This window comes from Sebastes umbrosus, chromosome 13 (assembly GCF_015220745.1).
Source record: "Sebastes umbrosus isolate fSebUmb1 chromosome 13, fSebUmb1.pri, whole genome shotgun sequence".
NCBI classification, from domain to species: Eukaryota; Metazoa; Chordata; class Actinopteri; order Perciformes; family Sebastidae; genus Sebastes; species Sebastes umbrosus.
In genome coordinates, this window is record NC_051281.1 from 13,996,848 (window position 1) to 14,011,230 (window position 14,383).

A 14,383-nucleotide genomic window follows, 5' to 3' on the forward strand; every position below is an offset into this window, starting at 1 on the left:
TGTCATGTATGCTCAAAGGAAAAATGTCATATAATCACTCATTGTGCACACACGTGCTAAAGCACTGGCAAACACACACACACACACACACACACCAGGTAGAGCAGATAATGAGTCACCTACAGTATAATGAGACACAGCTCTCCTGTCAGACGAGCTCTGTCAGGTGTAGACGATTTTCCATTTTGATGTGGAGCGCAGACCTCATCGCTCTGTAGGGGTTTTAAGGAAGCGTTTCCTTCTGTCTCTCCTGTATAATACCCCATACTGTTCATACTGTACGCTACTGCAACTGATCTCAGATTCGTGGAGAAATAATTCAGATTACATTGCCCCAAGAGGACATCCATCTTGTAGTAAGAACCCTACGTTTATACAGTAGACTTAACAGCAGCAGGCACTGCAATTATACAGCATATGTTTTTGTCATTTTGGACATGCTGTATACATCTTTTGCAGTATGTTTGGCATAGATTACATTCTTACTGCATTGAATATAAGTGAAAAAGAAATAATTTAAATTCCTATGGGATTGTGCAAATAATCTAAATTGTCACAATTGTACAGTTGCAACTGTGCTGTCTTCAGATAATGTCTTCACATGAAGGGTTTATTCTAATCTTTAGGAACATAAGAGATTTATATACATTTCTATTCTTCTTCTGCAAATACCTGTGTTGTACACCATTTTTCTATGGCACTCTGTACAAAAATACTCCACCTCTCCTGCTTTCTGAATCATTTATAATGAGGCCGTCTTGACACTTTCATTCACCTCCCTCCACACGGATATTTCCAAGCAAACAGGATTACCTCAATCTGTCTTTTCAACCTCTGAGATCAAATGATATCAAATAATTGATGAGCACAATCAGGCTCTCTGTGTGTTTACAATTGTTGTTCATAAAACTGGTAACCTATAGCATGCATGATAAGAAAGGGAATGTGAGATAATCCTTCAGCACGACAAGAACACATGAGGGGCAAAGTGTGCTGCAGGATGTAAGCCTGTTAGCACCATGCATTTTAATTTCAAATGACAAAACCGGGCTTGTGTGATATTAATTTCAGGTACATGAAGCGAACCAGGAGCTATCACAAGAAAAGAGATTATATAAGACAAGTCAAATTCTATAAATTGCTTCTTGCCTTGATGGATTTTGCATCTGAGTAAATTATGAAAACATAATCTACTGATATTGGTTTCATAATCGTCACAGGTTTTTATTTATTGAAATAACCATATGATAATTTGCTGCAACAATCCGCAACAACCAAACCAGCAGTGTTCTTTATGGTGTTGACAGCATTTCTCGAGTAATGATATGGTCGTCTACGCTACTGAAAAAAACTGCAATTATATTATACCACAATAATCATAGTTTAGATTGAATAAAAGCATCTTTAACTTGTTGATATTAGATATGCTGAATGCTTGTCTCAGTATCTCAGTAATGCTGACATAAGGACATTCAGATTTGATTGTGGGTTTAACCACCATACAGTATTATCAGGACAATAGTGCCATCTAGTGCACAGAAAGAGAATTGTCAATATATTTGCACCATTCAAACTAAGGTATTATTCTTTTTGCATTAATGATGGAAACATTATAGCAGCAGCACTTCATCTTATCTTTCTCTATCAAGAAAGGCCTACAGATTGGTGCAGTTTATGTGTGAAAGTAAGCAGAATAACAACTTCAGTTGGAGATGCTCAGCTGGTGACCTCAACCTGAACCTGAAGCTGATATCCCTGCAGTCCTCCAGAGTCTCTCCCCAAATCGCACTCTCCCCAGACACTTTCATGTTGAAGAGGAAGCAGTAGTGTACTGGATGCAGTCTTCATCATGGTGTCACCATTCATTATTTGCCTCAATCAGTCCAGATAGGTATCAGTATGACTGACAGCACTCTCCTGTCCACGTAAAGGTTGCCAGGTTCTCTGCATAGAGAAGTACAGAACCTCAGCACTTTTTCCCCCGGATATAATAGCCTTAAAATTTGCCTCAGGGTTTTTCAAGTCAGACATTTTGAACCGTGGCTTTCTGAGAGAGGAGATTAAAAAAGGCAACAGAGATGATGATAATAAGTTGTTTGTAGTTCAGCAGGTTGTCTAACTTCTTCATTATCTTGATAAATATCTAAGAAAGTGTTACCCTGACAACTCACTGGACATACTAAAGAGGCTTTACACAGCACACATCATCCCCTGTTACAGCATTATCATTTTTTATAACCCAATAGGTGGTACTTGTCAGTCATCTTAGACATCATCCTCTTATATCTTGTTTTACTTTGGACTATTTCCTTTGTTCACAGCTCATTAGTTTGCCAGGCGCCTGTCCTTGTTTGGGAAAAAGGTCCTTTGATCACTCCTTTCTCTCCATCTGTCCTGCGGTAGCGATACTCTTACAGTATATTATACTAGAGTCTGATACAATACATTCTCCAGATGGCTTTGGCACCACAGAAACCGGTGAGTTGCCATGGGAGTCAGTGTGCTAGCAATTTACTGCAGTATTTATGTGACTGTTGTTTTTTTGTAGGGCAAAATTGAGACTAGCAATTACTGTAAGAGAGACACAGACAAGAAAAAGGAACTTGTCTGAAGCAAAGGAGACTCCAGAGGTGAGGAAGTTTACCACTTGACTAACTCTCAGTAAGCACTATAACAAGACAAATTAATTTACTTTACAGGTGAAATGCTAGTGGCGAGGCTTTAGGGGATTGCATCATGCAAACCTAAACATCTCTGAAACCTGACTTTTCCTCTAGTGCCACCGTGTGGTCACAATTTCCTTTTCCTCCAACAGGATGCTTCTTGATCAGACAATGTGAAAAGTAAACACATGGTTTCCATTAAACTGCTATAAGGATAATCATGGTCGTTGTAGGATGAATCCTAATTATTTCAATGATCTCACAGAAGGTATAACAAAATACCAGTATTTTCACATACAGTAGAATATATTGCAGTGGTATTTTCTGAACAAAAATCATGCTTCTAAACCTACTGTACAGGTTGTCAAATATCTAAAAAAAGGGGTTCAGTTGATGTGAAAGCAGTTTAAGAAATTTCAATGCGAGTGTCAGATATTGAGATAGTTGTATGACTCTCCTGTTGCCTCGAAGGCCAAAATTTAATAGCAATATGTACTATAACTTAAATAGTGGCATTGTGTGAGCGAGGACAGGCTTTAAATTTAAATCAAAGAATTCTGCTGGCACGTATATTGTATGTTTTATTACTGTATGTTTGTCCATGATATGTATATGATATGTTCCCACCCTCTTTTTATTACTGTGAATCTTTACATTATTGATGCATATTTTGTTCTGTATACCTGCTTCTTTTCTTCTCCTTACAGTACAAATCAAATAGTAAGCCTACACTTTATGTGATTGTAATCTTAATGATGACTGTTCTCTGTCAATCCCTCAATATTATCATTAGCAATGTACACCTACCGAATCGGCCCCTGAATTGCTGTCAAACTCTCTGGAGCTGTAGTTATTAGGGTTATGTAGCCTAATCTAAACATAAAAGCAACAGTCATTTTATGGACACTAATTTTGAAAACCTGCACCACAGTCAAAGTTTCTTACATTTGAATAATAATAAAAAAAGATCAGTGGGCAGCACATAGGCTACTACTGTAGGCCTACTAGGCAACATATTGTCAGGACAGATAATAATGCACACAGTGCACTTTCATAGAAGCTACTGGAGTTACCCTGCACTATATTCAGTTTTAACAGTTTTCTTCATCTCCTTGTATTTTTATATCTGGTATATTTTTTTGTACTTTGTACTTTGCATTACTAACTTTTTTACTGCCTTTTTACTAACATGTTTTGCACTATGGAACTGTGATGCTGGAGACTTGAATTTCCCTCAGGATCAATAAAGTTACCATCTATCTATCTATCTATCTTATATTTTTGATGACGCACAGGTTGTATGTCACTTCCGGTTGCCATATTTTGATGGCACACCCACCACACCAGTCAAAAATTGGTCTAAATCAACTTTTGGAATATTTTTGTTCCCCCCCACCCGGATAAAACCCGATTAAAACCTGGATGAAACGGATAAGAGTCATGATGAACCTGGAAATGTGTGAGAAACAGCGGTAAGTGTTTAACACGACCTACTTTGGTTTTCAAAGTTAGGAACTTGTCTCAAGACGCTCTAACGTTACCTAGTAACGGTAGTTAGCTTAAATGCTAGCGTTAGCTAACGTTAGCTTAATTGACGCCAACGTCACACCAAACCGTTAGCTACCGTTATTACCGTTATTACCTGTTGAGTCCACGTTTGTGAAAAGGTTTAAGGTAACCTAGATATTTTTTATTGACTATTATTAACGTTATCTAATGTGAAAATGTTTTGGAAACTTTTTGGATATCAATTTACAGCGACTTCGTTTTTATCATTGTAGCCGGAAGGAGACACTTAACAGACTTCAGGGGGGACAGACTTCAACGTAACACCGGTTAGTCTTCCTACTGATGATTACACTCACTATATTGTTAAAAAACTTTAATTTTGTTTGTTTATTCTCTGAATGTGAATAGTATTGAATGAAATTAGCACCTGCCACCTGTCAAATAACAGGGTAAATATTGGCTGTGGCAGGTAAAAATGTCAGGTCACCTGCCACCATGGCAGATAGGTCTTCCTTATATTAAGAAATATTATTTAAAAAAAGCAATTCCTAAATTAAATATATAGTAACACTTCATTTTACAGGTCCGACAATTTGACTGTAATTAGGTGATAATTAGCAAGTAACCTATTTGAAATTTCTATGGAATTACTGCCAAATTACCCCCAATATTTACATCAATATTTACCTCAAAATTGATCAAAAATTACTTTATTATAAACATTATTTAATAATTATATTCCTCTATTTCTCAATAATTGGTAATTAATTTAATACATTTCCAGGAAAAAGAATACAAAGTTAATTGATATGCTTTATTTACATGTCTGCTGATAAATAGATAATAATTAGCAAATAACTTCTTTGAAATGTCTTAATTTTTTTCTTATTAGACAATAAGTCACACAATGGTGAGATTTGTGCTGATCAGAAGTGCCTTCTATTAGTTTTCCACCTCCGATGAAGAGCAGTCACTTCTCAATCCTAAAGGCCCTATTTTAACCATTAAATACTATTTTAGCATATCATTATTAAATAATGTTTATACTAAAGTAATTTTCGATACATTTTGAGGTAAATATTTGGGGTAATTTGGCAGTAATTCCAAAGAAATTTCAAATAGGTAACTTGCAATTTATCCCCTAATTACCATGAAATTTGCAGACCTATAAAATGAAGTGTTACTTAATATAGTCATGCATTAAGGTTACATGATATATTTCATAATTCTACCGTCTGGTACCACTGACTCAGTGTTTACATTTTTAAAGTGTTCTACATAGATTTCAGAAGTGGCAGACAGAAAAATTGAGTGTCCGGTAGAAATGTTCAGTGACCTGCCACAGTGGCAGGTGAGGAAAAAGGTTAATTTCAGATCCTGGTATTGAACTGCTTTTGCACATGTGAATGCTGTGGTAACGTTAACTGTTACAGTTTTCCTCAGGAAACTATGAGAGTTTAGTGGTGCCTTGTTTTATGCTGTTACGTGTGTTGTGGTGACCTATCATTGGCAGTAATGCAACAGCTTAGAGAAGTAACGTCAAACCTACAAAAAAAGACTGGTTCTATAATTGGTTTGACTCCTGATTCATTTGAACATGTTTTTGGAGAAAAGGAACCAGGTGGAGAGTTCAAACTATACTTGAGTTTGAAGGTCAGTCAAAGTGTGTTGAGCTTAAATGCTGACATTTATAATGTTGAGGGAATAAAATTAGCACCTGCCACCTGTCAAATACAGGGTAAATGTTGGCTGTGGCAGGTAAACATTTCAGGTCATCTGCCACCATGGCAGTTTTCCTATTAAGAATTTTTAAAAAGCAATTCCTAAATTGAAAATAGTCAGGAATTAAGGTTATATGATCCATATTTCTACTATCTGTTACCACTGACACAGTTGAGACTAGGGGTGGAAGAAAATATAAAAAATATTATTCAGCATTGCAATATTAAGTTTTGTGATACTGTATCGATTCTCAAAAACCCTTTATTGATTTCTAATTAATAGTTTACATACAAAGATGAACTCAGTCAATACTTTATTTTATCTGCAAACATATGCGCCCTCTGTGATAAATTCAAATGCAGATCCTATTATCCTGATTGCATAAAAATGTAGTCAGATTTTATGCATATGGCAGTGTGTTCTTTATACTATGACAGTTTTCTTAAAATTAGATTTTAAAAAATTGCAATATATTGCGATAACAGTATCGCAATATATCACAATATATTGAATTGAACCTCTGTATCATGATACGTCTAGTATCACCAGATTCTTGCCGATACACAGTCCTAGTGTTTACAATTTTAAAGCGTTCTACATAGATTTCAGAAGTGGCAGACAAAAAAAATGTGTGGCTAGTAGAAATGTTCAGTGACCTGCCACAGTGGCACGTGAGGAAAAAACTTAATTTTAGACCCTGGTCATGTTTGTTATATAATTGTTCATTAGAGTGGAAATCCATTTAGTAATCCATCATCCATCAATTTGGTCGACTGCTTCATCTCCACGTTGAGGCTGCAACTAAAGATTATTTCTGTATCGATGACGATTTATCTGTAGATTATTTTCTCGATTAATCGTTTAATCTATTAGCATAAATGTTAAAGAATAGTGACACAAGCCATTAACCATTGATTCAAGCCCACAGATGCTTTCAATTTGCTTGCCAACAGTCCAAATCCCAAAGAAGCTCACTTTACTGTCATACAGTAACGTTAGGCCTAATCGGACCAAATCTTTACATGTGAAAAGCTGAAACAAGACATTGTTTGACATTTTTGCTTAAAAAATGACTGAAACGCCTAGGCCTAATAAATTATTATTATTTTTTTAAAAGTGGCTATTCGTGCTCCTGACACCAATGTCCTTTTGGAATACGTGTTAATATGTGCGTCTTTCATTTGTTGTCTGCTGTGACCTGTCTGACCAAACTAGTTTCCCCACTGGGATTAATTAAATGATCTAATCCCATCAACCGCAAAAGCATATCTTGCATGGGATTTGCTCCAGTAAGGGAATTATCTCTCAAGCTGTGGTGGCTAATACTTTAATAGATCATTCCTATTTTCTTTGTAATATTACTGCAGATTTCATTTGATCACATATTATTAAAAAAATGTATATCAGCAAGAACACTACCATTGTGTGTATATAGGCATTTTAACCTGGATGCCTATCTTAAATCACCATGGAAAAATGCTATAAAAGCTCATGTTACAGGAAGAGCTAAGCACAAATGGCAGAATAACTCCAGATTCACAGTAACATCTGGAAAGACACACTTCATATTTACAACCTATTGAAAACTGAGATTAAAAGTTCCTTCTTGAACTTGAAAACTGTTTTTTCACAGTCTCACCACAAGGTCCATGTAGTAGATATTGTGGAGCTTTCAGCAGATCAATAATATTTTTTTTTTTTATAAGGACAACACACAATCAATATTTCTTTAAAAGTTCCAGTGTTAGCCAGCTGGCAAATTTTCAGCTGCAGTTCTTTGGCAAGATAGTCTAAGAACAATATTTCGTTCTCTATGTTATGAAAGGGTTCAGTTGTTTTCAAGTCAGTCTTGATACAATATTGGCATCATCTGCATGTATACTGAAATGGATTTTGGTCACTGTAATCATTCCTCCTTCCCATACTGCCCCTGAAGATGATCCTTACTAGCATGACTCCATTGAAGTCATGCAAAGAGAAGAAATGAGGGTGTAAAATCCACATTCCTTGTTAAGTGTAAAAAAAAAAAAATCTGCTGATATTAATACGAGACTTCATCTGCTTTCAGAGCCAAATCAAGTTTTTTTTCCCTCAAAGTTATAATCTTTTTGTTACACCGGATCTAGGGATCTCTTTACAGCTAGTATGAACAAGAGGAATGATGATCAATAACTCTTTCAATGTACACATGATGTGAGGTTTGTATTAAAATAGAAGTTTTGAAGTGGGGTTATCCATAGTTAGTGTATTACCTACAGTAGATGATGGTCGGCACGCCCCAAAAGTGGAGAAACAGCGTACCGACATCGGAGCAAAGCAACACAGCGCCGTGGACAGGAATGGCAGAAAAACTTATTTTAGCCACTTAAAAAACATGCTCACCTAAAAAAAATTGATATCCGTTTAACTGTACGCTATATTTAGAATATTTTCCACCACTTTATCTTGCTCTTGCCGTCAGTCCTTTCCTTCTCCTTTCCGACGGGGAACTGAACTGAAAGTGACACTTACAGTATCTATGCTCCCTCCAAGGCCATCAGGCTCAGATGACAAAAACAGTATAGATACGTTTCACTTTCAGTTCAGTTCGCTGTCGTAAAAATATTCTAAATATTGCGTACACTTAAACGGATTTCTTTTTTTTTTTTTTTAGGTGGCTTAAATAAGTTTTTCTGTCATCCCCTCCACAGCAGTACATTGGTTTGCTCCGGGGTCGTTGCTCCTTTCTGTTTCTTGATGCTTGGGGCACACCGACCGTCATCTACTGTAAGTAATACACTGACTATGGGTAAATACCTCATACAACTCCACTTCAAAACACCCGAACTATCGCTTTAAAGTGCCAGTAGCCCCTGCATTCTTTATAATGTAAGATCATGTATGACTTTGCAGACAACATTAATGATCCTTCAGTATTTCCTTATTGAATAAAAAAGCTTTTCATCTAAATATTAAACTTGAACTGGTTAGGTAAATATGACATTTTAATTCCACTGCCTACAAGAATCTTACTAGTACTGTTGTATACTATATCTAAGACCTTCACCTGCTGCCTCGATACTGCCTTTGAGCTTTTCAAAAATGCGTTTTTAATTGCTTGGCAGCCAACAGCTCTGCTCCCTTTTCTTAGGTAATTTTCCAAAGGCTGTGAATACAACATTTATTAAGCCTATAACCTGGATTTCTTAGTAATTAACAATTATTGGCCCATAGTGTATAAACCAACCTCTATTTAGCAACTTCTTGGCCTCAATTACTTTCACAATTTCCAATCTTGAATTTGGCCCCATAAAAATGAGTATTGATTCTGGCAAGCATTCAGTTCTATGTCTACTAGCTTAAGTGCTGTATTCAACATTGTTAACTGAGAATATTGCTATATATGATTGGAAAACATTCTGGCCCTGTCTTAAATTAGTTAACGTCTTCTATCAGCTAAAGATGTGAAGAATAATAGCAACATCTCCAATTCAGATAAATATTTCTGCAGTAAATAAAGTACCACTTGTGTAAAGCCTCTAGTGTCAAATTTTGTTGTTGAGTCTGTCAGAGATGTGTTGTTTGGGTTAGGTTACTTTTATTTGGCATTACAACTGCAAATCTCAAAGGTGCCACATAAAGTCAAGACTTATTTCCTGTGGTTCTTAATGTAAACATAGCAGAGATGCAGGAGTGCAGGTGACGTAATACCAACAACCAACACAATAAATTATTATTATTATTATGTGCAATGGTAACGTTGCCAATTCCTGGCACCCCAGAACCTAAACAAACAACCCATGATCGTATTGTACCTCTGCAAGCACAAGTTGACAATACTGGCTCTAGTCTGGTTCAGCCAACCCTGCAAAATCTTGAGCTGTATTGTCATTTATTTCATGTTTTCTCAAAATAATATACAATGACAGTATGATGGAATAATGGCAAAGCATAACAGTTTTATGTCTTTGAAGACTGCTGGTTGTTGATTCATAAATCTATAATCTACAGTAAGTATATGAATGGTACTGTTGGCAAGTCATTCCCAAAGACTCGGTGGGTCACAGGAGATTGTATTGGGGTCGCCAAATAAATTTGCTTCCATGGTCTTTTTTTTAAGATTCATATCTGCAGTACACCTTTGGGCCACATGAGGGAGCCTGAATGTTCATATTGTTCTGATAATTGTAGCTTACTTTTAACATTGAATCTAACATGAAAGGCTAGCATTCATTCTGTTCTGATGAGAGGAAAAACACGAGAGCCTGTTAACTCTCAGTCTAAATGCATTTATTTGGTCTTATTTATTAAGTATTTAACATGTGCAGAAAATAAAATTGTGATTTATAAAAACATACATCTCTTTGAAATGGCTGGTTTACCTATTCACGATAATGTAAGGTGATGTGGAAATTGCCGTCAAGAATCATCATTTACGCACAAATTTGCCCCTCACGATTTATAGATAAAGCCTATTGTGGAATTGCGTCGCGAAGGTTTGTCATTTTTAAAAAGTGGGTACCCAGAAATAACAATAATGTACAAACAATCTTTGTAATTTTTTTTGTGTTGTTAATTGATTTCCATTAATAAATATATACATACATTTGCATGAAGCAGCATATTTGCCCATACCCATGTTGATAAGAGTATCAAATACTTGACAAGTCAACCTTTAAAGTACATTTTGAACAGAAAAAAATTTGATTAATTGGCGATTAATCGTGATTAACTATGGACAATCATGTGATTATCGTGATTAAATATTTTAATTAATGTACTGTGTATGTGGGCTTTTGCACTTGCATTGCAGCTGGCCTTTACTGCTGGAAACGGTCTAGATTTTGTCCACTAGATGTCAGGAAGCTCCCAGATTTGAGAATAACCTTACCAGCATCCAGCCCTCAGAGACAACATACCTTTGACGTTAGTGTAATCAAATACGAACAAACTAAAGAAAACTATGACATCTCATCACGTCTTAATTTAAAACACCCCTATACCCCCAGTGATTTTAGATAGAATATTTAAATTCCGTTTTCATTGCATAGACTACAATGAAACATAAAAACATAGACCACTCAGTTACAAAAACTCAAATTAACTGTTTTCGATTAAAATACAAATAACAAAGTCGTTATGATCTTCCTATTTTGAATCCTATCTAGGTGACGGAGATTGTAATTGCAGGAATTGCTGTCTCCTGATTTCTTTCTGCAGCAGCTACCAAAAGAGGGAGACATTACATTAGAAATAATAAAAAAAACCCATTAGCTCCACATATGAAACCTCCACATGCTGTATGTGTCTCAAACAGTGGCTCAGTTCTCACTTCAAGCTCTGTATACAATTCATTTCATAGACCAAATCAGTCTGCAGATTATTAGATATGTTTATATGTGTTTTTTAATTTGCTGACCATGTCTGTTATAGCTTTCTAAAATTTGGCTTTGTGTTCTTGTCAATCTCTTAGCAAATACAACTTGTATGAAGTTCCTGAGTATGAAGCTGACACAAAGAGTCATGTGTGGCTGTAGTCAGAAGATGGCAATGGTGTCAGGTTATTTCTTGGCCGTCGGTGGCGGTGGGCTGGACGGGCAGCGGCTCGGCGGCGAGCAGGGCTCCTTTCTGCCTGCTGGAGATCTTGTACTGGCTGCTTGAGTCAGCCTTAAGCCGCTCTCCCCACGCAGGGCTCCCTTCACCAGCGTTCACCTAAATCTGTCACACAGATTTGACACTGCGTCACTTGGAGTGCACTCTGAAATGACATGTATATAATGTGGAATATTGTGCACATTTACAGCCTGGACTTCCCTTAGAGCATTTAACGGTTTTCTTGTTTTTTATGATTTTTTTTTTTCTTGTGGGGAAAATAAGACTCAAGTTAAACTCATTTTTTAATACAAATTATTTTTTTTAAAGGCCTAACATGTTAAAATGCAGTTTATTGTCATTACTTATTTTGCATCAGAGATTAATTAAATTGTTAAATAAAAACATTAAAATTAAATAACTACTTTTTTCTAATCAGGAGGGGGGTGGAGTAATAGGTTAATTGTTTGTGTAGATTTAATCAGATTTTAAAGACCAGTTCACAGTGTTACCACCATATGGGGACTTTTACCAATTGAATGGTGTCTTTACATTTCTGTAGCTTGTCAAAATGTTACCGTCAAACATTCGGCATTTTTAGGCCCATAAACCTAACAACCCAAATCAGCTCAAATTAGGCTCAGAGCTATTTATGCGTGAGAAATGACTCTAAATGGTATCTTTTTCCCTGTGAGAAAACAATCTGGACTGATCCCTGATTTTAGATTAATTTCAAATTCCTATTTCAGATTAGTACTGTATAGAATTGTTATCTGAAATGTTAAGGGAAAGAATTAATTATAAAAAAACATTAATATTGAGCATTTTCCTGCAAATTATGTTAACATGTTAAATACACTTTTCTATTTTATCTGCATCATTACTGTTTTTGATGAATCACCTACTTTTACAGTTAATATGTAATATGTAATAATTTTTGTTTTGTTATCTGAAGACGTCAGTCTCAGCAACATATATTTACACACTGTGACAGCTAAGTATTTTTTAGATATTTGCAGTAGTGATTTCCTAATATATTTCCTTTACATATAAAGCTCTGTGCTCATTCAGGCTTATGTATCCAACCATCTGCATCTCTCTGTCATCAGTGCGTTTACTCATTTAGCAGCTCCTGCCTGGAGAAACTTCTGCATTAGGAGCAGAGACCAGACCGTGGACTGAGTGCCCGTCACCCTGGGTTCACTTCTTTCCCTCATACGGCTTTCGCTCTGTGGCTTTCTTCTGCAGTATTTACTGGATAAAGTGGTAGCAACTGGCCTTGGTGGCCAGTAAGAAGGATTTTCTCTCCCCAGTTGGTGTGGCTTTGGCTGTTTGTATTGCACAAAGTGGCTTGAAACTGGGTTGTGGTTTTGGGTTCTCAATGCATAAAGTCTCAGGTTTAGAAATAAGTAATGCCATATTTAACTGAGTGCTGTATGATATAATGATGTTTGTCTATATTTATATGAGTTTGCTGTATGCGTGTTTTTTTTGCTTCTGTTTTTAAAAACTGTAATGTTTGTGTGTCCAGAAACAGGCCTAGGAGGATCCTTATGATTCAGCTGTAAATGAGAAGCCATGGTCGTCAGCTCCTTTGGGAATCTCCACCCCTTTGAAAAGAAAATAGAGGTTAAAAATCTGCTAAACGAGTTAGCAGCAACCAGGATCCTTCTCGTCCACAGGTAATGAGTTTGATTAATTTTTGACCTTTGGAAACTTTTCACTCCTTCTTAAGTCCCCTTTTTTATTTTTCCCATCCTGGGATAATAAGGAGCTGTGATCTACAGGGTTTTACATTTGAAAGGAGCACATTGTTTGCACATGAAATTACAGGTACACCCAGGCCATAGTGAAAATGGCAATTATATTGTTATTATTTTATGTTTTAAGGCACTCATCAAACGTTTAAGCACTGGATAGAATTCTAAATACATCGTGAAAATATAGGTACAATGTTTTAGATACTTTCTTAACTTAAAGGCAGACTGAAAGAACTTTTTGGCCTATAAATAATAATGCGCCGGATGCTTATTTTCTCACACAGGTGTTTAGAGATCCTCTCTCTGATAAATCATGATTTGTAAACTTTCCCATAGACAGCAGTGACAGGTTTCCTCTGATAATGTAGAAAAATGGGGAAAGAGAGGGCTGGGCTTAAGTAGAGCTGTGATTTAGAGCAGAGAGATGCAGCATCTCTCCTTTCCAGTGGAGGCCCTCCTGGGTTTGATTTAATTCTCTCCTTGCACTATTAAAAAGGCCTTCTACTCTCTTCACTGCATGCACCTTGCTGTCATAACTGGCACAAAATCATTTATCAATGCCGCTTGTAGGCAGTGCGACTAAGGCCTTCTGCAGTGTATATTTTTCCATTATTGATTGTGTATGTAATGCATGAAGAAGTACAAAGATGGGTCTCCTCCTGCGTTGGAATGACCATATTAGGCCAGTAGATGAGGGAACTTTTTCTGCTTCATCTACGATCCATATAAAAACCATCATTCCTGCTGGGAAGGAAATGCTTTTTCATTTCACCGTTGTCTTACTGGCAGCTGAACTCGACAATGATCCTTTTTTGCTGGACGTACGACGAGCAGTTATTTGGTGCAATAAACTGAAAGGCAGTGAATGTCAGTGTCCCCTTTGTTGTTTAATTTATTTTCTTTTCAAAGTGAAGGGAGGTGTCCTTGCTGTGAGAGTTAGTCATTGATGTGGCTATAGTTAGTCCGTCCCCTGCTGCGACTGTCTGTAGGAGATGCTACTTCCTCTCTCCTGCTCGTTCGCCGCTTCCTTTGCCCGGGATGATCACCTCGCTCGGTCTGTTTGGCTGCATTTTGTATAGATGGTGGACGCACTTGATCAAGAACAAAAGATATAAGTGTGAAGTACAGCGGAGCCACAGTTCCAAGAGTCGCACTGCT

The 14,383-nt window shown here is 36.6% G+C and overlaps 1 long non-coding RNA gene across 15 annotated transcripts in view; it reads left to right on the top strand.

Annotated features, from left to right (window-relative positions):
• The first annotated feature begins 3,980 nt into the window (after positions 1 to 3,980).
• LOC119500680 overlaps positions 3,981 to 14,383 on the top strand; it is a 186,243-nt gene continuing 175,840 nt past the window's right edge. For 4 of the 15 annotated variants that reach the window (XR_005209666.1, XR_005209665.1, XR_005209659.1 and 1 more), the window contains exons 1-3: positions 4,166 to 4,337; positions 4,445 to 4,498; positions 12,997 to 13,147. This is a non-coding gene — a long non-coding RNA (uncharacterized LOC119500680). Of the gene's footprint in view, positions 4,136 to 4,162; positions 4,338 to 4,444; positions 4,499 to 12,996; positions 13,148 to 14,383 lie in introns of those variants that run through there. The other 11 variants (XR_005209667.1, XR_005209661.1, XR_005209669.1 and 8 more) reach the window with 5 other exon arrangements.